The 27,831-nt window shown below is 34.5% G+C and overlaps 1 pseudogene; it reads left to right on the top strand.

Moving 5' to 3' along the window:
* LOC130454726 (signal peptidase complex subunit 2-like) overlaps positions 1-27,538 on the top strand; it is a 121,853-nt pseudogene extending 94,315 nt beyond the window's left edge.
* Positions 27,539-27,831: the final 293 nt, after the last annotated feature.

The following is a 27,831-nucleotide window of genomic DNA, read 5'->3' on the forward strand; positions in this document are numbered from 1 at the left end:
TAAAGACAATCAATGCCACCACCAATCAGATCAAACAGATCTAAAGAAAGGAGTTCATGAGTTTCCCAATTCAATATCAAAGGTGGTTTGCCTGAAACACAGGTAACATCATGTCACTGCCTTATTCAGAGAACTCCAGTAGCTTCTGATGGCATCTAGGAGAAAAGGCAAAAATGCTCTAAATGTCTTTCACAGACACTCAAAATTTGTTCGCAGTTCCTACCTTTCCAACACTTAACTCTTAGATCCAGAATCGTTGGCTTCCTAGTTATTCCACAAACAAGACTGGGAATTGTTTTCTGGCAGTTCCCTGAGTCTGAAATGTTCTCCCTCCTCCACCCCAATTACTAAACTCCAACTAAAGATCAAACTAAAATTCGACTTCCTACAGGCAGTCTTTCCCAACTTCTCTTAATTCTAGTGCCTTTTCCTCTCGGATAATTATTTCCCATTTAATTTGAATATAACTTCTGTTGTATATATTTGAGTGCATATTTTCCCATCCCTCCATTAGATTGTTATTTTCTCAAGGTCACAGACTGTCTTTTGCCTTTGAATATCCAGAATTAGCACAGAGTCTGGTGCATAATAGACTCTTAAAATGTTAATTGAATTGAATTATTGAATTGGAAGTATTAGTTCATCTAAAGCTTGGTTTCTAGTCCTGACAACATGAAGAATAGAGTAAAAAAGGCCAAAATAATCATTATAAATCAATCATCAATAATTATATATTAGACACCTACTATACTCAAAATTTCCATAGGTTTTGAGAGATCAAAAAGGAAATTGTCACTATTTTGCCTCTACCCATTATTCAATATATAAGAGAAAGTATAATATGATGCAAGAGGTAATGAAGGCCATCTTCTAGGGAAAGAAGGTGTTGTTGATCTTATAATTAAAGAAACTTCATGTAAAACAACTAAAGGGATATTAATGTAGTATCAGGCTTGGGAAAACCAGAATTTATTTCTCATAGTAACTATTATAGTTCTTAGAAAAAATTTAGCTTCCATTACTCATTACATCACTCTGTCATGATCACATATATTAAGTATTATGTTAACCCTAAAAAGTAAAAGAGATATAGAGATAAAGAATGAATAATTAATAGAAAAAACATTTGCTAGAGTTCACTGCACCATAAACCATGATAAGTTCTGAGAATAAAAGTACAAAAAGTGGAAAGTCCATGATATTAAGGAGCTCATATTTTAACTGAGAAAGACAATATCTAGTAGGAAGTTCAGTATCAGGATGAAGATGAATTTCAATGGACACATGATCTTATCAATTTAGGAGACTTTTTGTGTATATGACAATCAATCAATATTTCTTCATACTATATGATTCTTGTACATATTCTATGCCAAACCCTACCAAGAAAATATCCTTTATGCAAAAAAATATATTCCTAAAATCTTTTAGTAGTTTCTATATAAACACTCAGGTTATCCATCTATTTTTTATTTTATTTTCACTACATGGCCTCCTTTTCCAATCATAAATTGACTGAATAAACTACTTAAAATATCTCAAATGCAAATTATAGAGGCTGTGAAGGGCCCTATTCATAAAAGTTCATGAGACTAAATTGTTGTATTTCCAGTGTGAGCATTTATGTAATTTACATTTACTAATGCTACAAGTCAGGAAAAGAATTAGTGTTTTCTTGGTTGTTTGCATGAAAGAAAATTATAGAGAATATCCTTGAACTTTATCTTCATTTGGTGATATATTCACCCTTTTAATCTTTAATGCAAGTGATTTGATTTGATTTTCTTTTTTTACATCACATTACCAGATTCACCTATTTCATTGATTTTTCATTAAATCAATCCCAAAATTTATTTATAATTCAATGTTTTTCTTATATTCAGTTTTATTAATCTCATCATTAATTTTTAGGATTTCTAATTTGTTGTTTAGTTTGTAATTTTTAAGTTGTCCCTTCTCTAATTTTTTAATTGAATTCCCAAATCATGGAACTTACCTGTCTCTATTTTATTAATATAAGCATTCAGAGATAAATTTTTCTCTAATTACTGCTTTTGTTATATCTCATAGGTTTGTAATTTCTCATCATTATGATTACCTTTAATAAAATAATTGTTTATTTGTTCTTTAACCCTCTCATTCTTTAAGATTGTTATTTAGTCTCTAATTTGTTTTACTTTGTGATTCCATGGTCTCTTATTATATTTAATTTTGTTTCATTATGGTCTGAAAAGGATGCATTTAATATTTCTAATTTCCAACAATTAATTACAATGTTTTTGTTTTCTGATATAGTCAATTTTTGTAAAGATTCTATGTACAACTGAAAACCAAATATTCTCCTTCTTGTCCTCATTCAGTTCTCTCCAGATATCTATCATATTTTATTTGCAACCAAACTTTCTTTGTTCTTCTCTTATAGCTAATCCCTGAAATTACTCCAGCCCTAACTTACATTCCTACCTAAGATTCTATTCATCTCCCTGACTTCTTTCTTATTTAATTTTTTGGTTAGATTTATCTATTTCTTAGAAGTGAAAATTGAAGTCCTCTATTATCATTTCTTTATTTTCTATCTGTAATTCATTTAGTTTTTCCTTTAAATATTTGGATGCCATAGCATTTGGTGTGTATCGGTTTAACATTGTTAATATTTCATTATGAATGTTGTCTTTTTAACACAATATAGTTTCCCTGTTTTTCTCTTTTGATAATATATGTATATATAATATATAGATGAAGAGATTACATATAATCTCTTTAACTTCATCAGAGTTCATGATTGCTACCCCTGCATTCTTTGTATCCACTGAGGCATAGTATATTCTGTTCTAGCTTTGATTTTTAATCTGTGTCTCTTTTTTTCAGTGTGTTTCTCAAACAACACATTGTTGGGTTTTGGTTCTCAGTCCATTTGACTATCCATTTTCATCTTTTGGATTTATTAACTCCATTTATATTCAAAGTCATAATTATTAGTTTTATATTTCCCTCCATTTTGTTTTTCCTCACTGTCCTTGTCTTCTCCAAGATGCCATTTTAGAAAACTATCTTGATCAGCTCCTGCCTGTGGCCCTCTCCAGCTCCTGCTTCTGCTCCTGGGCTCTCACCTCGTGCCTGAGCTCCTGGACCTACCCACCTTGAGGTCTGTCTCTCACCCATCTGGCCTCTGACCCAGACGGCTCATCACCCCAGCCCCAGACCCACAAGCGTGACCCCAGCCAGCTCATCACCCAGATCCTTGGAGCAGATCGCTCAGGACTCATTGCAACCAGCTGGTAACAGTATTGGCCACGTGGGCAGAGGGGAGAGATGAGAGGGAAAGGAGAACGAAAGAAGAATGGGTAATTTTCCCTTAGGCTAAGCCTCCACGTGGATGGGGGTATTGACCACAGGGCGGTCAGAGAAAGGGAGAGGAGAAGAAACAGATTTTTCAAACAGAAACTTAAAAAGCAATGGGCTGTTTAAAAGGGTACCTTTTGACTGTTCTAGGAATTTCATTGACTTCACTTGCCTGTCAGGGAACAGACTCAGTCCAAAGATTCAACTTTGGAGGGGCAGCTGGGTGGCTCAATGGATTGATAGCCAGACATAAAGACATGCGGTCCTGGGTTAAAATCTGGCCTCAGATACTCCCCAGCTGTGGGGCCCTGAGCAGATTGCTCAGACCCTATTGCTTAGTCCTTACCACTCTGCCTATGGACAATAGGCATTTATATGGATAATTAATAATTTTTTAAAAAACCCACCCATGGAACTTTGAAGAGACTAAAGGCTATATTCTAAGGCATTTCAGACTCCAATGGTTTATACAAATCTCTGTACTCTATTGCTTTTTTCCTGATTGTTTTGTTTAAGGTTTAACTTTGTGATGTTAAATTCATATATTACTGGATTCAATATTATTCTCTTACACTGAAGGTTGATTGAATTTATTTTGAATGTACTGAGGTTTGAAATTGTTGTTTTTCCCCTATAACTGTGCTGAAAAAATATTAGTGATTAAGCCCATATATGAAAAAAATAGCTTATTTTGACTTTGTAAATTCTCACATAGAGGATGGATGGACTTCAGGACTGGTTATAATTGTAGAACAACCTTTGGAAAATTAATGTGCTAAATATCTCAAATGATTTTAAGGATTTTTAAATATGATTTTTGGAATTTTTTTAACAATCTCTGGTTATTTTTGCCTGCCCCTACCACAAGGTAAGGCCCATTCTAGTAGCTGAAGTGAAATATATTTTATAACCCCCAACCTTCCCGCATTTCTAAATATGTGAATGGAAGTTGGGGCAGTTAATCTCAGGGCATTTGTATCCCTAAAAAGCCTCTGAAAAAGGATCACCCCTTCATCTATACTCTTCAGCTCACTACTTTACTTGTACCAGAATGATATATAGATTTCTTGATTATGTTCTTAAACCAAGATGAGTTTTACTTTGTTTAAAAAATATGTTTATTACCAAGGTTGAAAGATTGCTACATTTGTAAAAATTGTGACAAATATCCATCAATTTGTAGGTTTCAAAAATGCCATACAGCAACTTATGTGAAATATAATAGTGTTTGTTTGCTATTGTAATTAATTGGGCTATTGAGAATTTTGGGGATATTGATAACTACATATATGTACTACTGTATTTTTAAAAATTAAAAAATTGTTAACCTTGTTCAATTCATTTGCCTTCCACTCACAGTAAGCATGGCCAGATATTAAGAGGAAATGGATCTCATTTTTGGTGAGAAAGCCTTGTATTCTATATTTTCTTAGCTGACACAGTGTCAATGATTATAAGCTACATTTTTGAATTTTTAAAGCTCTTTATTATTATATTTTCTTGCATGTGCAATATACTATTTCAGTTTTTTTATTATTTTTCTCTCTTTTTTATATTTGAAGCACATGTCACCAGCATTAATATTTTCTTTAACTTTTTAAATTTTCAGCACTACAAGTTTAAGATACATTTGTTAATGCATGCCCTAAAAGCTAGAGACTATAAAAACGATGCCACTAATTATTTTAAAAAATTATGGGACTTTGCTTAATATTCTGTCTGATTCCAGGACAAGATATACACACAAGAGCCATTTCACAAAGCCAAAGAAAAGCCAATCCAGAATGGACTGATGCACTTCTAGGCCAATACAAAGGTCTTTAACCTATTGTGAAGACTGGAGGTTACTATGATTAACATGTGTTAAGACATAGGCTTTTCTTGTGTCCACACTCACTCTGAAAATACTCACAGATGAGTATCCCCAAAAACTTGGCTCCTATAATCTGGTCCCCTTTTCTGTCTCTCATAGTGTGGTACCTTTCTGTAGTCCTGGCTACTGACTGGGTAAATGCTGTAAACCTTAAAATTTCACAGACTTATGAATGTTAAAAATTTTACTCCATATTGAGGAATCCTCCAATTCCCTACTTGAAATAATTCCCTACCAGATAGTGAGAACTCTACTTAAATGTGAAAACTCCTTGCTATGGGAGGATCTCTACCCCATCCCTACTTGGGACTGCTGTAGGGGAGAAAACTCCTTACTATGGGAGGACCTCTATTCCACCTGTACTTAAAAATGCTTTAGGGCAGAAAACTCCTTGCTAAACAATGAAAGTACTTGAAAACCATACTTATAAAGGAAAGGAGTTCTTTGAGCCATGCCTATTTTTGGAATTGATACAATGGGATGCTAAGTGCCTATAAAGGTGGGGCAACTTGTAAACTACTTAGACCTAAAAGGTGAAAACTTAGTCAGAGGTTTTCTCTTAATGAAATTAGTCGACACAGCAGCATTTTTTCTGACTTACTAAAGAGATTAATCTACTCAGCTGTGAATTCAAAATGGGCTGTCTTTTGGAAAACATCTACAGTGATCGGTAGATGGAAGAACTTAGGAGAGGTGACATAGGAGATTTTGCCCTTAAAAATAACAGCTCAGAGAAGAGCTGGAAGTCATTCTGAAACATTCAGATTGAGGGGCTCATTCTGAAACATTCAGATTGAGGAGGACTTATTTTGAGGAAGACTGATTCTGAAAACATTCAGATGGAGGAGGGAGCTGGTGAAAGCAGCTGAGATGATGCTGGCCTGGTGTCACTAGAATCCTTGCTTAGACAGATCTTGTGGTGAGTGTTAAAAAACTGACTGATTTTTCTCTTAAGACTCAGGTCTAGGCCATATTGGCTTGAGGCCCTTCATACTTATTTCCTTTTTCTCTCTCTCTCTCTTTCTTTGATTACTCAATGTATTATTAATTAAATTCTCTATAAAACCCAGTTGACTTAGGTATTTGAATAATTGGGAATATTTCCCTGGCGACCACCTTATATTTGATTTAAAAACCAAGACACTCTAGTGAAACATATTTTCTGTGGTCAAATTTACTCACCCTCTCTTATATATATCACAATTTATATCTTCCACTATTTTAATCACTACAGTTTAAGGCCTCAAACATTTTAAATATCACAGTCCATCATTGCTTAGATCATTTTGATTGGACCCTGATTCAAGGACCTGTTATAGATTTATTTTTCTTTTCACTTGGAATTTTTACACATAAGACTTTGATAGTCTATATTTTCATCCAGAAAATTTCTTTTGTTTTGGATTTTTCTGATTTTTTTGTTAATTTCTCTTAACAATTGATTCATATACCTCAGCCATGCATCCCTAAGTGATCCTTAACGGGGGGAATGTAAAAAAATATCATTATTTTAAATTTCAAAGTTTAAATTCCTTTTGAGAAGAATTTTAGGTAAAGAAGATGCTATCTCTCTGAATCCAGAACTCAACTGTTGGAGAAGCCACCATGAAGAAGCCTCCAGACCACAACTTGCACAAAATTGAACTTTGGGTGTGGTTGATTGAACATTTATTTGTATGTATACTTTCATGCCAAAGGGGACTGCCCCCTAACTGGCTTTCTGTCAATGCGTCCAGTAATTATTGGTTTTGTTCTTTTTTTTTCTCTTATCCTCAAATTATTATAATCTTTAAATTGATTATGTTTTTATGATCCTTTGGGGAAGGACTTCTTCCCAGAGGATCAAACAGGGAAATGTAAAAAATAGACTCAAATACAGGACTACAATCCGCACAAGCCTTTGCTCCACTTCCCCAAAATGCTTTGTAATCTCACGGGAATTTTGAGGTGGGCCGAGATTGAGGAAGGATTTAAGGTGATGGCAAAGGTTTTTGGGTCTCTTTTCTTTTTTTTTGGATTTCCATTTTGGAGCAGAGGCGTCTCTTCCATGATGTGAGGTTATTTTGTCTAGGCCTCTGGCCTAGGCACATGTTTCTTACTTGTATATTCTTTAATCCTTAATCCTTAATAAACCTCTAAAAATATAATACTCCTTGCAGAGAGAAACTAATTTCTACCTGCCTCAGTCTCCCCATATTCCTAAATTTTAACAGTTACACATAGAAATGTGGTCATTGTGCTATCGTCAATTATGAGGCTGGATTTATACAGAAATGAAAACATCTGCTACATATTTTGCATATTTTTTTTGAGGAGAGGAAGAGTCCTGCGTCTAGACTGCCAACATGTTTATCCAGAAGTCTCCCCAGTATAGTTTTATTTTGCATATTTATTATTCTAATTTTGGTTCAATTTATTGATGCTTTTGAAAAAATTGATCAGAGAAATGACATAGCAGACTTGTATTTCAGAAAGATTATTTTGCCATCTATTTTTGAGATGGATTAGAGAGGAGAGAGATTGGAAAAATGGAAAACAATTAGGAGGATATTATAAATATCCAGTGGAGAAACGATAAAAGAATGCAATAATGTAGTAAATATGAAAAGACAGAAGGTCATAAGTGTGAGGGGTATTGTGGAATTAGAATGAATAAAGTTCAACAGTTGATTAGATCTAAAGAGATAAGGGAGAAGTTAGAGTCAAGTAAGTCTCATGAATTATACTCTGCTATGGCTAGAAGAATAATGGAAAAATACTTTCAATAGGATTAAAGGTTTTGAAGGAGAGACAGGGTTGAGAGGAAGATAACAAGTTCTGAATTGGCCATTTTAAGTATTAGATTCTGAAGGAACATATGGGTATGCCCATCAGGCAATTGCTCATGTGTGACTAGAATTTAGAAGGGAAATTTGCTGTGGATATACAAATATGAGATCATTTGCTGACAGATGAAAGTTAGGGTGGTCTATCAGATTATAGAGAAACTGAATTTTTAAGTGGGGCAAGAGATGGATGATTATATAATAACTGAGAAAGAAAGGGGGAAAGCAAACAAATAGGACAAGTATCAGAAGATAAAATTGTCATGAAACCAAGTGAAGAAAGAATGTCTAGTAAAAGGTAAGCAATCAGAAGTGTGAAAAGCTACAGTGAGGTTAAGGAGAATATGGAATCCATTAGGCCCTTAGCTGTGGCAAATGACAGATCATTGGTAACCTTGGAGACTACAGTTTCAGAGGAGGGTTAGCATCAGAAACTAAACTTGAAGAGATTAAGAGGAGTAGAAGGTGAGACACTAAAGGCAGCAAGCACAGTCCTGTTTTTCTAAGGATTTCAACTGCTAGGAGAAAAAGTATAGGATACTGGGAGAGAAAAGTAAAGTTGTGTAGGGTTGTTTTCTTTTATATTAAATTGTAGCAGGGTAAGTATGTCTTTAAGAAGGGCAGAAAGGACTGAGGTAATTATAAGAGAAAAAGAGACTGGAAAAAAGCAGAGTCAGGGAGAGAGAAAAAACCCCAACAACATAGAAATAGAAATGATTCAGAGACAAACACAGAGACAGGGAGAAAATGAATGAAATAAAATGCTGCTGAAGACAAAATTGGCAAGTCATCCAAGGAGAATGGAGAAAAAAAATAATGAATGAAAGTATAGGAGGTTGACACAGAGAGACATTGATGTGTGAAGAAGACAAGAAAAGAAAGCTCACAGTACTTTCATGATTTTGTAAAGTGATATAGTCCGTGATCTTTCATTCCTCTCATTGCAGTTCTTTTTAAATGTTTGCATTTTAAAGCAAAATCACCTTTGACTGACATGTCTCTACTTGACAGAGATATCTACTGTCCACCAACTAAAGTAATTTCGAGCTATTTCTCACTCCTTGTGGTGATTGCTTTACTTATTTAAATTTCTATAGGAACTGGTGATAATCAGAATCAATGTCTAAAAAGAAAACCATTTCATATATTCCAATATCAATGTCTTGTTCAGATAAATCAGGCTGGTAGAGTTATAATTACAAATAAAATCATCTCATTTTTAGCATTCTGATTTGTTATTGATTTAAATATTTGCCCTAATTAGTTGATGAATTGACCACATACAGTCACTTTTAATGTTTAAAGATAATCAATTTTATTTTGGAAAATGCTCTTTGATTTTTTGCCATTCTTAGGCTCTTGTAAATCTCTTTTTGAAGAAAGAATTTATGATAACTTATGAGAGACCTTTGAAGGAATTATAAATATTGGGTCTTTTTAACTTCTTCATTCATCATGGACTATATTTTCCACATATATTTGGCCATGTTCTCCTGTGCTTATCTTCACATGGTAGCCACTGATTATCAAAGTCTATGATAATGAAGAATCTTGAGAAATTCTTCAAAGAATTATTTTATCTTATTAACCCCTACAGGAGATGTTATGGCATTGGCTGCAATTAAATTCTGGTCTATAAAGTGCCCCAAAAGTCTTAGTTCAATTTTATTGTACTAAGTACAAATATTAAAAGATGAGATAATCAGCATTTCCATGAATTGATGTTTCATGTTCCCATTGGGCACACTGAAATCAATTTAGACAACTTCTTTACTTGCCTTTCTAAAGAAATCCTATGAATCTTTCTTCCACTTTGCTGCTACTTATCTCTACCTTTCAGCATGGTTTGGTATATAGGGGTGTGGCATCAAAACCAAAAGCATGTACAATCAAGTCCCAGCTCTGGAGTTGAATAAAAGAAATCATGTCTGTCTTACCTAAGGGAAGTCATGTTCCCTTTCAGCATTTTAATAATTCTCTAAGATTATAAATTGTAGAGAAGATGGAAACCTATAATGCTAAAGGGATTTCCCCATAACCCTGAAATCACAGATCCAGTGCCTACCCTAGGTTCTTTTATAGTAAAACTTTTATCATTTTGGCTTAACATTTGGTTTGGTTAACATTTTTCTAGTACGATATCAACTTATTGTTCATTGGACTAAGATCTCAAATTCAAGATCACTAAAGTATATTAATCTTTATAGATTTTCTAAAAATTGTGATTTTCAGAACAACTCTGTCCTCTTTTATGCCACTGTAAATCTTCACAAATAGGGAAACAGATTTAGAAGAAGTTATTTCAGAATAATTTCCCACAATATCATATTACAAAGAAAGGGTTTGGTTGATCATACCTATATTGCATTCATTAGTTGTCTTGGCTTATTATTATTCTTTGGATTCTATACATCTTACCTGTTCCTTCCTGTTGAAATCTGCCTGCTTTTTAAACCCAAGCTGGATCCAAAGTCTAGGTCTCTGATTTCTCCCTAATTCTATGTACTCTTCCTAATCCTAATCCTAATAATTGCATATTCCTTAGTGTCTATTCCTTTTTGAACTCAGTGTATTCCTGATCCCAACTCTGGAATAATACCAAGCCCTTTTCTTATTCTTTTGTGGTTGTTGTTTGGTGATTGTCCTGTCCATCTCTATATGACCTCATGGACATGCTCCAAGGGTTTGTGCTGGGTTTTTTCCCCCAAAGATAAAAGAATGGTTTGGTGATTTGGTGATCACAATGATAGTGTCTAAGGCTGCAACTGAACTCAGACCTTCTTGAGTTCCTAGGTCCTAGGCTTTATCCCCTGTATCCCCCAGCTTCTCTCTTGCTCTCTGTCTCCGTCTCTGTCTCGCTCTCTCTGTCTCTCCCTCCAAATACCAGCTGGTCCTTATATCTAATAACTTCATAGTCTTTAATGTTCGCCTAATTTACACCTATTCTGTAAGTCTTAACTTTCATCTAACCAGCATAACCATTTTTCTACCCATGCTTCAACATTACATCCTAGGTGCTCTATGAAAAAGGAAAGAATTGCCTTGCTGGAAACTTGAGATCATTTTGGTCCCTTAAATATAGTGGCAAATTAAGGCAGTAGAAACTAGACAAGGATGAAGAGAACTTTCCAAAACACTGTTTTTTCTCCCTCTGATTTCTATTGCTCATCTCCTTAATTTGTTGTCAAATGTTTCTTTAAAACGTTGATCAAAAAAGAAGCAAAAAGCAAAGTAATCTAAGCCCAGGCTAAGTGAGAATGGTCTGAGATGAGAGGCTGCAAAAGAATATGGTGGTATTATAGTGGTTTTGAAGTTTAAATTAAATGGCCAAAATAAATAAATATACCATACTATATAGCATGCAATCCAATATAACATACAATGGAACTGAGAGGCATAAATTTCTTGAACTTGGTCCTATAAAAATGAGAACCAAGCCTCTACTCATTACAAAAGACCTAGAAAAATAGAGCTTGCAGTAAAGTAAGAATATGTCATTACCAGAGCAAAACATAGCTGGACAAAATGATAAGAAGTGGAGAAACAAATAAGAATAAAAATACTCTCAAAGAGTATAGTTTATAGAAATATAACCTTCAGGTTCAATTAGATAAATGAGATAAAACAAGACCAAAAAAAAAACCACTTTATATTAAATCTTTTTCTGTTATCCCCTAAGAAGGTGCACATGAGACATAAATGAATCTGTTGGGTCTTTTTTCATCCCTGAGTAGAAACCTTTCATTTTTTACACAGAGGACATGCATTTTGTGTTATGTAAACATCAACACCATCAGTGGGAACCACAATTGATAAATACAAAAATGTAAAAGAGGGGCTAGGTGAGATAGCTTAGTAACATTGCTGTCAGAAACTTTTGATGAAATTTAAAAAAATTATTTGATGATATATTTTTACTCTTGTAAAGATCTAATTGATGTTAGTAATATGGTTTAATTATGTGGTAGAATTCATTTCCTGAGCCATGTATGCCACTATAGTGTATAAGCCAAGGAGAGCTGACTTCTTCCTTCTATATCAATATAGTATGATAAATTAAGATAAAGACTTGATATTTAATATTAATGTTAAATATTCGAATGATCATTAAACTAAATTTCCATTTGAGTATTATGCTATATTCATATATTCATCCAATGTTATTTTAGTGAACTTCCATGTTCCAACCTAACTACTATTTTTAGAAAAGAAAGTAATTTCCATTTTCAGAAAGCAATTTGTAGTATATAATAACAGTGATTTAAAAATTATTAATTCTCTCTATTTAAGAAGAAAAGGTATATACTACATGTACAAAACACATGGCACAGCTCACATTACATATATACATAGAATCAGGAAATATTTAAGAAAGTAAATAAAATATATTATAACAAAGGTACCATGGTTCTGTAAGACAATACATAGCTTAGGAGGACCCTTTCATATGGTTTAATGTCCCATATTTCTATGTGTTTGTCACTACTGTTGTACATATTTTTTTTTATTTTCTCGTGAATTTGGGAGCATTACAAAATTTCTCTGGCTTAATATGTAAATTTTACTCTTTACTATATTTGTTTTTCTTTTGATAATGATGGATAGGATAATATGCATTTAATTAATCTTCCTTAATAAGTCTCTAGTAAAAAAAAAAAGTAAATATGGTATATGCTAGAGTTGACCAAAAGAAGAGAGTAAAGATACAAAACACTGAGAGAAATAATAAAAAAAAAAGTGATAAAGTGTTCTACATGAGCAAAATAATGGGATTTGGAGTCAGAGAATCTGAGTTCAAATTGTGGGTTTTTTTGTATCATCTTGTTCAAGTTAATTTTCTCTGGGCCTCAGTTTCTTCATTTGTAAGATGGGGAAGTGTAAAGGAGGAAAAGTGGTTATTTATAAAAGGGTTGGACTGGATTATTTAAGAGTGTGGTTGCCAGGAATTTAATTTATTCATAAGAGATTTATTTACAATTTATTAACAAAATGTGGAAAGAATGGAGTAAGAAAATCAGAGAGAGGAGAGGGTTAGAAATCTAGCTTAAGCACAATGTAATTTACTTCTGGCCCCTACTCTAAAACCGGGCAGGGAGAGTTGGTTCTTAGCTGAGCTCAGCAAAGCGAAGGACCTGGGGAAAAACTCTCTCAAGAGGCAGGTCTCTCCTGAGGCTAGTTTCTTCAGAAAATATCTAGGAAAGGAGTCAGCTCTTTCACTCACCATGTTTCAGTGCAACAGTCTCATCAGGAACAGAGTCTCAGGTCCAATCAGCAGATTTCTCCTTCAGCCTCCACTCCAAAGAATAAAGAAGTGTCTCTCAGAGGAAGTGACTCCTCCTTTTAAAGACACTTCTTTTGCATCACTCCCTGTGTCTTTCTCCACTTTTACATGGACAAATCATAGTCTAATACCTTCCTTAGGACTGCCCAGGAGGCAGTCAGTTAATTCTTTTTGTCATCCACTATCACACATGTGGGTCACAAACCACCCACTTAATGATTAAGTGGGATGTTTACAGTTTTGGTAATTAGATCTAAAAATGGGCAGATATTTCCACTCAAATTTAAGGAGGGTATTCTAAAAATAGGTAGGGGTTTCAATTTAATCTTCATAGAAGGTAGCTTTAGAGGTCCCTTCCTGATCCAGATCTATGAATCAATAATCAATTTGAATGTTTAAAGAGGTACTTTCAAGAGGAATTACATTCTTGACCACCTACAAAGTGCATGAATACATATCAAATGACTTTGATCATATTTAAGTATCAGGTATTATTTCTTCATAATATATTCACTTTAATTCAGAGCCTCTTCATAACCAAATTCATAAATTGTCTTGTATATGAAATTGAGGGATTCAAAGCTTCAGATTCAGAAACTGGTAATAGTGGAAGAAAATGGCTTTTAGCATAATCTTGCCTTTAAAATCTTTGTGAGACTATAAATACATGTAGTTCAACCTTGAAGTTTATAATATAAATATATTATATAATTATATTATGATGAACAAATATATTCTGATATATAAAAACACATAGCATTTTAATATTTATTTCCTTATAACAAGCTTTTCAAGTTTATGTTCCTTAGATGTTATCAAATTGATTATAAGAGAACCTATTTTTCACTTGACAGTACCAATGAGAGTATTTACCATAAAAAATATTTCCTAGGACAATGATATGTAGGTTGGGATGACTTAAACAAAGGCTCTACTTATTCAAGATAGGTTGGTTCTTTTCTGGTATTGGTTATAAAATTAATCTTGAGATTTGGTTGAATTAGGGGACTAACTCAAGTTTTTGTTGAGGGTTCTTGGTTATGTATTACAAAAGGAGTTACAAAAAATTCAGAACTGGGAAAATATGTAGCAAATATATCTGACAAAGTTATCATTTCTCAAACACATGGAGAACTGAGTCAAATTTATAAAAATACAAATAATTCCCCCAATTGATAAATGGTTTAAGGATATGAACAGATAATTATCAGATAAGGAAATTAAAACTACCTTTAGTCATGCAAAAATCATGTTCCAAATCTTAAGAAAACTATAGTGATGAACAGAATGATCACAAAAATACATGGACATTTTACATGAAGTAAAGCAATGTGGAATGAGCAATATCAGGAGAACATAGTACACAGTAACAGCAATAATGCACAATGATTAACTGTGAATGACTTTGCTATTATCACCAATGCAAGGATCCAAGACAATCCCAAAGGACTCATGATAAAAAAGACTATACACTGCAATAGAAGGAACTGATGGAATTTGAATCCAGATTACAGCAAATATGTCACCTTATTTCCTTCCTTTTTTTTGAATGAGCAATATGTATATATTCACAACATGACAAACATGGAATTATGTATTACCCATATCATATTACCTGGAGGAAGAGAGGGTTTGAGAAATATGGAGAGAGCATGGATTGCAAAATGTCAGAAGACAATAATTAAAAATTGTATTTGCATGTAAAAGTGAAAGTAAAAGTCTTTCTCTGACTGATATGTACATTGTTCACCTAAGCAGTACTTTTATTCCATCCAATAAATTTTGGAACATTGTCTCATTATTATTCTCTTTAATGAAATTATTGGAGCCAAGATGGAGGAGGAACTAGAGAAGCATCTCTGTTTCATCACAAAAATCCTCTCCAACAAAGATTAAAATATCACCACAAAATGAATATAGGCATAAAAGAACCAACAAGGAGACAGAGTAAAACAGCCTTCAAAAAAGAAAAACCCAAAAGGTAGGCAGAGACCATATGGGGAACTGAGGTGAGAAGGGAGTAGAGAAAGAGAGCCACATGCCCAAGAGAGTGCTCTGTATGCACCTGTGCCATGGGTTTGCCATCACTGATCTAGACAATGTAGTTGCCAAACAGTGTCTGCTTCTGCATCGAGCATTTGCTCAGGGGTATTCTGTAATTTCTTCTGACTAGTTTACAGGTTGCTTTCATCATCTCTTCTCAAACTCCCTAAGTTACCTTTGATTCTGTCATTATTACCTAGTCCTACCACTCTTATTTCATTTATGTGGCCTCTAGGGCAGCCCTTTTCCCCATGACACAGATTTTTTTAGGATGTCCTATGTTTTTGGGCTGGGAGAATGTCTCTGACCTTTTGTTAGTTCTACCAATCTGGAATTTAATTTGAAGTATTATTTTAAAGTTGTTTTAAGTGGAACATTAGAGAAGTTCAGCTAAGTGTTTGCTCTACTCAACCATCTCTTCCTCCACCCTAGTGTTCTAAATGAATGTCCATAGCTGCAAGTACTACTTAATCCATCCTCAAATCTCAATTTCCCTGTCCCCTCCACACTTTTCATATTCTGTGATCCTGTTTATCTATATAATCATCATCAATATACATGTTGCCATGTTTTCAATTCTGGCTTTGCTCATCTTATTTCCTAGAATTCTGAAGCCTTATTTTGTGTCACGGTTTTTGTCTTTGGAGCCTCTGGCAACTGGTCTTCCAGATTCACTTTCCTTCCTTTACTTTTGCCATTTTAAGGAACTTGTTCTGATGAATATTCATGGAATTCAGTAGGCTCAGAGCCCTTACTTAGATCATAAACAAGAATTCTCCCTTCCTTGGCTATTGAGGAAAAAAGAAAAAAGAAATCTCTGCTATTTTCAACATTTGCTCTTTTATTGATTACTATGTATCAAACATTCAATCAAGAAAAATATATTCATATGTGTATAAAACCATTATAATCTTACAATAAAGCAAATAAATATGGTATAAAAGACCATGAAATGCTCCAATATTGACCAACATTAGTCCAATAAGTGAAACAAGAAGAAAGGAAGTAGAGACTAGATAAATTTACTAGACCACACCACCACCAAAATGTAGTCACAATCAGGCAAATGTAAGAGAGGTAAATTTGGAAACTTTGGGAATAAGCCTGTAAGAGCTGCAAGAATCCTGCAAGCAAGGAAGGCAAGATGGACAAAAAGGAACTTGGAACCTTGGAAAGGGGGAGAAAAAGCTAACCCAAACAGTTGAAAGGGACTCCTGGAGGAGAGTACCTGGACAGAGGGGTTTTTTTTTGGACTCTGACTGAATCTGAAAGTTAGTGATCTTTTTCTCCCTGAATTTCTGATCCCAGATCCCCCAGCCAATGTATAAGGACTTTGAGAGACAAGCAGTTCACAAAGATCTCAACTCCTTTTGAATCTTGAACTTGGGGTCACTTGCTGTGCCAACCAAGAAGCCAGGGTTTCTCTACTCTGAATCCCTCAGAGGTTCAGGATATCAGACCTGACCTACCTAACTGGGAGGAAGGTTGTTAATTAGATAGGGATCCCCTCTCCCTCTTCCCTTCCTTAATCTAAATCTTTACCATTCACAAGCCCTGTCCCCTTTCCTGCTTCCTTTGAATAAACTCAGTCATTAGGACCCAGAACTGACTCCAGCTTTATTAGAAGACAGCCTGAATTGAAGGGGGAGGAAAAGGGGTTTTCTCTCTCCCTAGATGAAAGAGGCTTACCACCTGAAGCTTCTTCCAACAAAGGTCCCAGAGAGCCTGCCAGTAGGAATTGAAGACAGCCATAGTAAGGGGGTTTAGTCAGATGAGGGATGAGGGGAAAAAGACAAAATCCATCCTCTTTCTCTCCTCTGGCTAAACAACAACACTTCCTCTCACTCTTTCCCTGCTTTGAAAGGAAGAGGCTCCATTTCCATTCTCCCCTTTCTCCATTATATTACAGAAATAGCAAGCACTCTCCTGGAAAATCACTAAAATCAAATCAGAAAAGGATCTAACTACTTGTTGTTATAGTCAATCCAATCTAGGGGTGTAGTTCTCTACAGTTGTAATTGACTTTTACCACTGAGATGTATTCACAGCCTAAGTCCCTCTCTGTGGAATTTCAACTTTGCTTGACTGCCCCACATAGCTCCTGTATCTCACAGATCTTAATTTCTTTTTTACATCCACAAAAAAAAACAAAAAAACAAAAAAAAACAATTACTTCCCAGAAACACCTGCTACTGATATGGAATTATACATTGAACTTTGTTACAGTTAAAGAGTGGTTGGTTAAACTGTGACCGCAAAAATATGGTTTCAAGACTTTGAATGACCAAAACTGTAAAGATAATTTTTAGTGTCTTGATTTTATATTAAAAATAAAGTGGTTGCCACAGAAAAATTCCCAAATATGAAATATATCCAAGTCAGCTGGGTTTTATGGAGAATTTAATTAATACAAATAAAGGAATTAATGAAAAGAGAAAGAGACAGAGTAAGTAGAAATAATAGGAAGACTAGGACCTAGGCCAATGGCCTAGGCCTTTTCTTTTTAAGAGAGAAAACTAAGTCAGTCTTTAATCACTCACCACAAGATTTTTCCAAGCAAAATGCTAGTGTTCAGAGACCCAGCTACTCCAACAAGTCCGAGCTCCAACTCAGCTACCAAATTTGATTTTACTTCAGCCACTGAGAGAGAGACCAGCCTCCAATTTAGCTTCAAAGCTGAATACTTTTCCAGAGGCCTTTCTGACCTCCTTTAAAGAGAATTTTCTCCTATGTCACCTCCCCTAAGTTTTCACATCTACCAATCACAGTAGATGTTTTCCAAAGGACTGACCATTCTTAATTCACACCTGAGTAAACTAAAACTTTTGAGTAATTCACACCTGAGTAAACTAATCTTGTCCTTTTCAAGTTGCCTGATTAATTTGATCTTCTTAGGTACTTAACACCCCTTTTTATTAGATCTAAAAATAGACCTAGCTTAAGGGTTCTTGCTTCACTTTAAGTATGGGTTGGGGACTTTTCTTTGTTCAATCAAGAGTTTACAACTTTATCTTCCCCTAAAGTATGCCTAAGTATGGGTGGAGTAATGTTAGAGTTCCCACCTACATTCCTGACTAAAGTCCCTTCATTGAAAAATAAGGGGATAGAAGCCTTAATCAAAAATGTTCTAAGGTAGAGTCTAAGAATTTTTAAGATTCACAAGTCTGAGAAATTTTAAGATTCACAACTTCCCTCCCTTACCAATCCATGTCCTGAAAGATATTTTTTTTAATGAAAAGAAGATATTCACTTCTTGCCTGGTCTTCTTAAATATAACTTTAAACCATACATTCTGTCAAGATGGCTACCTGAATTGAAGTAAAAAGTCTCATTTCCATAAACATATGTATTCCAGCAAAAAAAAGAAAGAAAGAAAGAAAGAAAAGAAATTTGAAATTCATGCAAGGATAAAATATTATCAAGAAATCCATTGAGAATCTAGAGGGAATAACTTTATCCATCTCAGAATTTCATAATATATCATATTTCAGTGATGGCAAACCTTTGGCACAGGTGCCTAAGGTGACACACAGAACACTCTCAGTGGGCATGTGGCCACCACTCCCTCCACCTCCTAGATTTCATTACTAGAAAGGCATAGGGCCTAGTGTAAAGATGCTTCTTTCCCCTTTCTGCTGTGCCTGAAAACATTTTTTTAATATCCCCTACCCTCTGCAAAACAGTCCAATGGGAGCACACAGCTGGAGGGAGTCAGTGTTTAGGCCACTTTCCTCCCTCTCTCCACCTGTATTGAGGACATTCCTCATTTTACCCACCCTTTTGACCAGCAGCCCAATGGGAGCACTTCCTCCTTGCCCTGTGTGGGGTAAGGGCAGGCATGGCATGTGGTTTGTTTGGTGGGGGGGACTGGCATGACACTCAGTCTGGGGGGTGTGGGGCCTGGCAGTCTATCTCTAAAAAGTTCACCATCCCTGTCATATGTCAACCAGGAAACTGTGGAAAGATTAATGTTATCAGCAAAAACATATCCAGGGTAGGCTATCTGGCAGCCTCAGCATAAAACTATAAAGTAAACCAGACACATGCATTTGCAAGGCACTTTGAATAAAGGGGAAAAAAGTGGAGAATTCCTTGGGGACAAAATCTAGAGAAGTTTCACAAATGCAGGAGAATCAGAAAACTCTAGGCTGGGAACATTTGAATCTCAGAGGCAACAGCAGTCAGTGTCCTCAGGCCTGAACTAACATGTCTCTGTTGCTTTTAACCTGAGATATAACAGAGATTGTTGATGAATATTGAGGAGGTTGAAGATAGTGCCAGAGACCAGCAAACTGATTACTACATCTAAAAGTACAGAAGGGGATAAAGCCTGGCTCTGGTAGAAAGTTTCATTCAAAAATGAAATGATAAAATCAAATAAAAACTAATATAAAAATTTATATATATAAAAATCCCCCAATGGAGTAACTACAGAACTGCAAGCTGCATTTCAAAGAAAAATCACAATTTTTCACAAGGATTACCTAGAAGTAATGATATTTTAGATAAAATGCAAAAGAAGTTCTAGAGAAAGTAATTGGAAGGAGAAGAGTTAGGTAAAAAGAGAAAGTGGTAAATTTTCTCCAACTAATAGCCTCCATGAAAATTGCAGTAGACCCAGTAATAATCACTGAGTCTCTGAGGTTGCAAGAAATATAAAAACAAATTTTAAATAAAGAAAATTTAAAATACCAAATAGCAAAAACAACTATATTGGAAAACATGTAATTTAATAACTATACAAGTCATAGAAAACAATTTAAAAAAAGATTGTATCCCTTCTTTTTTATAATGGAAGTTTCCATTTTTTCTATGATGATGATGGTGACTTTTTTAGAACTTGAACTATAAGAATACAATATTATAAAAGGCAAAAAGATATAAGTTTACAATCATGATCAGCCTGACTTTCAAAAGAGTAAAATTCTATAGGGGGTGGGAGAGGGGGGAAGGGGGAAGACCTTTAATGGAAAAAGAGGATTTTCAAGTATTTCCAATGAAAAGGTCAGAGTCAATTAGGAACTGTGAAACACAAACACAAGAATCTGGAAAAATCTAAAAAGGTAAATTTATAAGAATTGAAGGGATTATATGATGTTGTATTGAAGATATATTCTAATTGGGGAAAGAAAATAATTGTTGCTTCAAATACTTAATGTCTTCAAAGAATTCTTAAGTAGTTAAAAATGTTGATGATGGGTGAAGATTGATTCCTTCTCCAGACACTTGTTGACTATAAAGGATTACGAGAAAGGGTGGTAAATATGGGGGAATAGTCTGGAAAAGAGAGAAGTGGAATTTGCTATTTTTGAAAATTACCGTGTGTGAAAAGAATGTAGGCATCACTCAACTGATAAAACAAACCAGGTTAAGAAGAGGCAGGTTTGAAGTGGGAGATAGGGGATAGCAGATAGTTGCAACCAAAACAAATTTCCTAATACTAAGAGGAGAATGAAAGGGGGAAGATGCTGGAAAGTAAAAGGATACACAATAATTACATAATAAAATGAATGTAATGAAATACTATTGCAAATGAAATGAAAAAGGGATAATTTTAGAAAATCCTTGAGATATGAAATGATGCTGAATGTCCTCATTTTTTAAAATATAAGAACAGGAAAAGAATGAAGTTCACACAAAAAAAGGCAAGTAAGGCAATTTAAAAAACAATAAGTGAAATTATATTAAAAACAAATAGTGCAAAATGGAAATTAACAGCTTCATATACAAGCTATATTTTGTGTTTTATTGTAAATATAGTCATTTGCCTCTTTGCACATGTGTAAATATACTTGAGTTGAGAATTAAAAAAATAAAAAAACACAATCCCAAATATATTTTTTACTCTGAATTCCCTGTGTTTATGCATTTATATATAAACAACCTGATGTAATTCATTGCTCCCATGAAAAGATGTCATTAAAAGAGTTGGGAAACCATTGCTAGTACAAGGGAAAAAAAACACATTAATTACATAGTGATCTGAATGGAACATACAGAATCAAAGACTCACAGAAGGAACCTAAAATTCATTTATTCTGAATCATAATAGAAAAATTTATATTCATTTCTACAAAAGTGGACATCTAGATGATGACTAAAATACCACAGTAGTAGAAAGCTGCAAAGTGGTTAAGAATTTTTTCCTTATGATGAACTGAAAATTGCCTCCATATAATTTGTTGAAGGGTTCTTGGTAGATACTGCTCTGTGTTCCTCTCAAGTTAAGTATATCCCCAAAATTTCCTACTGTCTCTGTCCCCATCTCTTCAGTTTCTCTAACTCTGTTTTGCATATGAACTCAAGAACTCAAAATCTACCTTATATTAGAATATATATATTTATATGTTGCTCTAGGCTTGTTCTTTGGCTATTTCATTTAAGTGACTTGCCAACTAAATTTTCTTGAATAAAGTATCATGCCCTCTGTTTCTTTATTATTTTTTTATATTATATATTTTTATATATATAATTATATATATAATTATATTATTATACTCTATGTACAGTACAGTATAAGTACTGTACAGAAAATGTTGGCTAAGGTTTCTCCATTTAGGATCTGGCATATATGCTTTAATTTAAGGCTTTTAAGTTCTTCATATATTATCATAAGGGATCACTACATGGGATTTTTGCAATTAAAAGGTAAAATTTTGTTTATAAATGTTCATCAAGTGATACACTGTTTAGCAACAGAATAAATATGCATGTAAACCAAGTGTCAAGGACCAATAATGAGCAGTCAAAACTGCTGAACAGCTATCTAGCTTTCAGCTAATAACACTGTTGTCTAGGCTCAGTCAGATTGAAAATGAAAATTTTACAAGGAAAAATTTAATTAACATTCTGCAGTCATTTGCTGTTCTGCTTGTAAGCTGATTTTCTTGATCAAGCTGTTAGCTGCTTTAATATTTAAAAACCTGAAATGTCCTTTAACTACCATACATAGTATGGAAGATTAATCATAAGATTTACATTTGCAAAACTGATGAAGTCTATAGGTGTTTTTTTTTTCCTTTAAATCTAAGGCGGCTGAAAACATAAACGGACTCTGACATGCAGGTTACTTACAGACTTTGACCAATAGGATCCATTATAAAATCAAAGGAGAAACAGAGGAAACCTTAATCTCATGCTGGGGAATCATAAGATGTAATTGAGGCCAAAAGCAGAAGCCATTAATTTCACAAGAGTGCCTTAGATGGTTTTAAAGCCTACTTCAAATGCATTAGTGGGATATCATTTTCTATTTCAGTAGAAGTAAGATCAAATCAAGGCAGCTTCATAGTAAATGAATTCTACAGTTATATTTTGTGAAAAAGGGTCATTTTAATTTGAGAGTCTTTTATTACACAGTAAGATTTCAGATTGAACTATGAAGTAACGTTTACCATATAAATAAGACTGGTTGTTTTCTCTTCAAAGCATTTAAACACCATTCAATTATTTCCTTTTTTGTGTGCTCATGTCAAAAATGGTGGTTTTGTCTTCACAATATCAGCTATAAAAAGTAATAAAAAGTAAACTTTTCTAATATGCATTGTTGAAAACTTTGGGAAAAGGATATCATGATTTGTTTTGAATTAATGTATTTAAAAATGTGAAGTTATCAGCTCTACTAATCATTTGTCAAAGCTGGAGGAAATGAAATTGAATGCTGTTAAAGGAGCTAAAGTTCTTTGATTGAACATCTATTTTCAGAAGATGGTTAAAAAAACAAAAACAATTCCAACTAATCAGAAAGTTGCAGCCACCATCCACACATCTGATCTTGCTATGATATATCCAGGGCAAATGCTATAAATGGGTTCAGAATATAAAAAAGGAAGAAAGATGAGTATTTATTAAGCACTATCTACCAACACTGTGCTGAAGGCTGGGGATATAAGAAAGTTCTTAAGTCTCAGTCTAATAGGGAAGACAAGATGCAAACTATATGCTGACAGGAACTATTCAGCATAACTTGGGGAGAAGTGACAGGGGCAAAGCAATGCCATTAAGGGCACCTGGGAGAGATTTCCTATTGAAGGCTGGATTTTAGCTTGGACTTAAAATCACCCAAAGGGGAAAGACGACAGACATAATAAGGGAGAGCATTCCAGACACAGAAAAGTCACTGATGATGCCCAGATTTGGGAGATGGATTGTCTTACTTGAGAAATAGCAAGGAAGTCAGTATCACGTGATCTCAGAATACATGGGGAGAAACAGGTGATGAGAAGACTAAGTTGAAGCAAAAAAATATTTATTTTAATGGCACTAGAGTTCTCAACGAAATGAGGTGCATCTTTGTAAAACCACAATATTCTTTCCAGTGACACAATATGATTTAAGTCAAGTAATGCTACAGTCTCCAAAGAATTATCATTCAAAGGATATGTTTTTGTTTTTGTTTCTTCCTGATGGCAAAATGCATAAAAGTCAACACTTCTAGATAAACTGTTATAATTTCCCTCACACAATTACAACTTCTCTGACATTTAAAACAACCCTCTTAAAATGTTTATGAGGAAGTTTTGTGGTGTAAATAAATGACATGCCATATTTTCTGTTCCTTTTACTAAAATTAGTCTAAAAACATGTTTATTTATGATAGTCATTATATATGTATGCATTATATATTTTTCCTTTAGGGTGAATATAGATAATTAAAAAGGATATCATGAAGCTTTTTGTTAACATTGAAAAATTAATTTTAGTGGGAAAAGACAGGAAGAGATTCTTCTCTGATATTATAAAAATTAATTTCACTATTGAAGTTCATATAGTGAAAGGAGCATTTGATTTTTAAAAGTCTAGGTTAAAATCCTTACTCTGCCACTAGCTACTATGATCCTACTAGCTGATATGAACCTTGGCAAATAACTTCTTTAAGTCTGCTTCTTCATTAATATAGTGATCTTTCACATCCTTTTCAGCTCTAATACTCTAGGACAACTCAAAATACATGGTATATGACTTTCACAGCAAGGTGATGGATATATGTATTCTATGATAAATAACACATGCATAGCCTAAATTATATTATCAGACATCCTGGATAGGGAGAAGATTGGGAAAGAGGTAGGAAATATGGATCAAAATAAATTTTAAAAAAATTCTGTGGTACACATTAATGGTTGATATGTCCTCTGTACTCTCCTACACTCCCTAAGGGAAATACTCTAAAGTACAAAATATGGAAAACAATTTTCTCAAGAAGATATGAATCACATATATGAAATTAGATAAACATGTATATAAGCCATATATTCTCAAGAAAATGTCCTAATGTAAGAGAAACTAAAATAGGCTATAAATACTATTAATTGGAAGCCAATCTTATAATAAAGGAAGCCTTCAAACAGTTCACTTTAGCACTTATTCAATTACCAAAGTGTGAACTAATAATATGACTGCACTTAACTGTATCCCATAGTTAGTGTATTTTATGAAAAATATTTAGCAAGAACTTACTTAGAGTCTTGATCTCACACTGAAAATAGGGTTCAATTTGGACTCTGAGGATCTGGGTTTAAATCCCACTTTTGCTATTCATTAGCTCTGTGACTTGGACAAGTAAGTTAGACTATTGTTATCTTTTCAATAATATATCATTCATCTATAATTTTAAAAAGTTTATGAAGGCAAGATATTGACATCATACAGAATCAAAAATGTCTTACTAATACCGTGTGTGCAGGTGTTCTATGAAGTAACATTTCTATGAAGTTGAAAAGATTACAAATAGAATCCTTTGAATTAGTCTGCGTCTGCTATCTAAGGACCATCATAGCTAACTAGGAGAGGCTTATCTCTAGTAAGCTAATCACAAGAAAATCAATTATTTTAGCCATGGACCCCTTGGGTTGGGAAAAATAATAGCAAATGTGTTAGAGCCCTATATGATTCCCTTTTGTTTAGTGAATGATTTTGGAAGATAAGCAAATTATAGGACCAGAAGTTTACTAAGAATCACAGGCTAGTGTTCATTGAGTACCACTGGGCTTTGCTTTGTTGCCATGACCTCAAGAGTAATGGGTTTGCCATCCAACCTGCCAGACTCCTAGGCCTTGCCATTACCCTGGATGAAGAAATCTAAAGACTGAGTCCTTTCTATTTGCTTTGTAACTGAAATGTCTCATTATTGTTTTCTCTCTTACTTAGAATCTAAGCACCCCACCTGAAGACCAAAGACTGATGCAATTTTCTATTTGCATACAAACACTTTGGCACACTCCTTGCAAACAATAGTTTTCCATTCATTCATCTATAATCATTCATTTAAATTAATTAACTATTGATACCTTAAATATGAGATCATGTTCTAGTGATTAGCAATTTGCCATGATAGTAGAAGAAATGCATTCTTTCAATAATGGCATTTTTACTAGAAGCAATTTTTTAAAAAAGAAGGAATTTGGAAGCTAAATGAAGAGTTAGCTGTTACAGGTAGCTGGGGGCTACTCCACTACTCATGGTAGTATCTGTGTCTGGGACATAGGCCCCTCAGCTTTAACCCCTGGGGTGAGTGGTTTGTGGAAGAGTAGAAAATTAATGAAAATATATAAAACTTGAGAGATGGGATAGATGAGCAGGGAAAAATTCTTTGGATGATTCTGCCAAAAAAAGGTGCTTCCAGAAAAGTACAAGTATGTGGAGAATTTTAGTTTGATTGATACCCATCTCATCATTTGTATATCTCCCATTTTCTTTGCCATTATGGCTTTGGCCTGGGACTATCTGTACTCCTTTCCAATGGACAAACCAGACCTTCCCTTTTGGGTCCTTTTCTATTTTATCATGATGGGGAGTTTGGCTATCTATATTTCATCTAAGGAGAAAAACATTTTAAAGACCCATCAGAAATAGATCCTGACTATATATAGCAGCTCTCATCCAGCCTCTTAATTTTTTTTTTATTTTTATATGTGGATGCAATATTTGAGGCTTCACATTTCTTTGTTTGCCATTGGCATCCTCTTCTGAGTTTATATTTTGATCTTCCCTGTCACTAATGTAACTTTCTATGTTTAGGCTTTTTTGTCCTTTATTCATTTTTTAGTTATCATTTTTTCTCCCTCATTATCTTATCTATCTTTTGATGCTGCTCTGGTCCTGGGGTACAGGGAGCACTGTACCAAGCTTGTTGTGTGGCCTTCTCTGGTGCTTGGGGTCAGTTCAATTGTCTTTGAGTCTGAGGTTCTGCACTTGCAGGGGGTGGACTGGCTGGATTCTTATTGGGAGATGCAGCAATTTTTTTTCCAGTTGGATTCTGCTCCCCCTGCTTTTAGTTTTCCTATTGTCTTACTGTACTGGTCCATTCCACTCTCTGCTCTTTTGTTTCTCCAGGTCACATGGAAGCACACAGGCAATGAACTGTGCCCCTCCTCCTCTAGTTTGTTGTCTCAGGCCACTTGGCACTGGCACAAGGTAGTTTGCGGGTGTCCACTCTGCAATTCCCCCAGGGTGTATTCTCTTCATGCTCCCCCCCAGTGCAGCACTCACTGGACTATTCTCCCCTCTAATCCCAGTGAAATAGGTCCCTCCCTCCACCTTTTCTTCATTCTGTGGCACTTTATATTCTATTTTTGTATGTCTATAGGGTATGAGCAAGTTGAGTGGCCCATACTCCATCACCTTGACTCCCTGCACATAACTTCACTATATAATTTTAATAATCATTTTCTGACATTTTGCAAACCATTTCCTCTCCCTCCCATTGACCTCTTGCCCCTTCCAAGGGAGCAAGCAATATTATGTAGATCATACATGTGTTAACATAGAATACATAACTCCATGTTCATCATGTTGTGAAAGAAGATTTATCATTTATACCAGAGGAAAAAAATTCATGGAGGAAATAAAGTGAAGAATGGTATGCTTCAATTTGTATTCAGACCCCATCAGTTCCTTCTATGACAGTAGATAGTCATGCCCACTTTGGCATGAGTCCTTTGAAGTTGTTCTGAATCCTTCCTTTGCCTCTCTTCCAGCATTAAATGATTTGAAGACAAGTACAACCTGAAAGTGACCTCCATTAGTAGGAAAACCAAGCAACACAGGGAAGTAGAGTTTACCAAATCCATTGCCAAATTCTTAACAAATAGCAGGATGCTGGTCATGGAGGATTACAAGTCTGTCATCCCAAAGCTCTATGACAGCCTTGCCTAAGAGAGGAAAACAAAATAACCTTTCAAGGAGCAGCCTTTTTTCCCTAAGATCATGCTAACCATCCCTTCCCGAGCCACACACACACACACACACACACACACACACACACACACACACTGGAAATAGATAAATGGAAACTAACACCAGGCAAGCTAGACATTAAAACAGAGTAATATAAATAATGTTTAAAATGTCTCATATTTTGTCATGAAATCCTTGTATCTTGTGGATCAATAGTGTTGTCTAAAATAGAAATAATAGCTGGGAACTAGTGTCAAGCAAGGGGGCTTGTGGTCATACTAGTCTGTATA

Source organism: Monodelphis domestica, chromosome 5 (assembly GCF_027887165.1).
Source record: "Monodelphis domestica isolate mMonDom1 chromosome 5, mMonDom1.pri, whole genome shotgun sequence".
In the NCBI taxonomy this organism is placed as follows: domain Eukaryota; kingdom Metazoa; phylum Chordata; class Mammalia; order Didelphimorphia; family Didelphidae; genus Monodelphis; species Monodelphis domestica.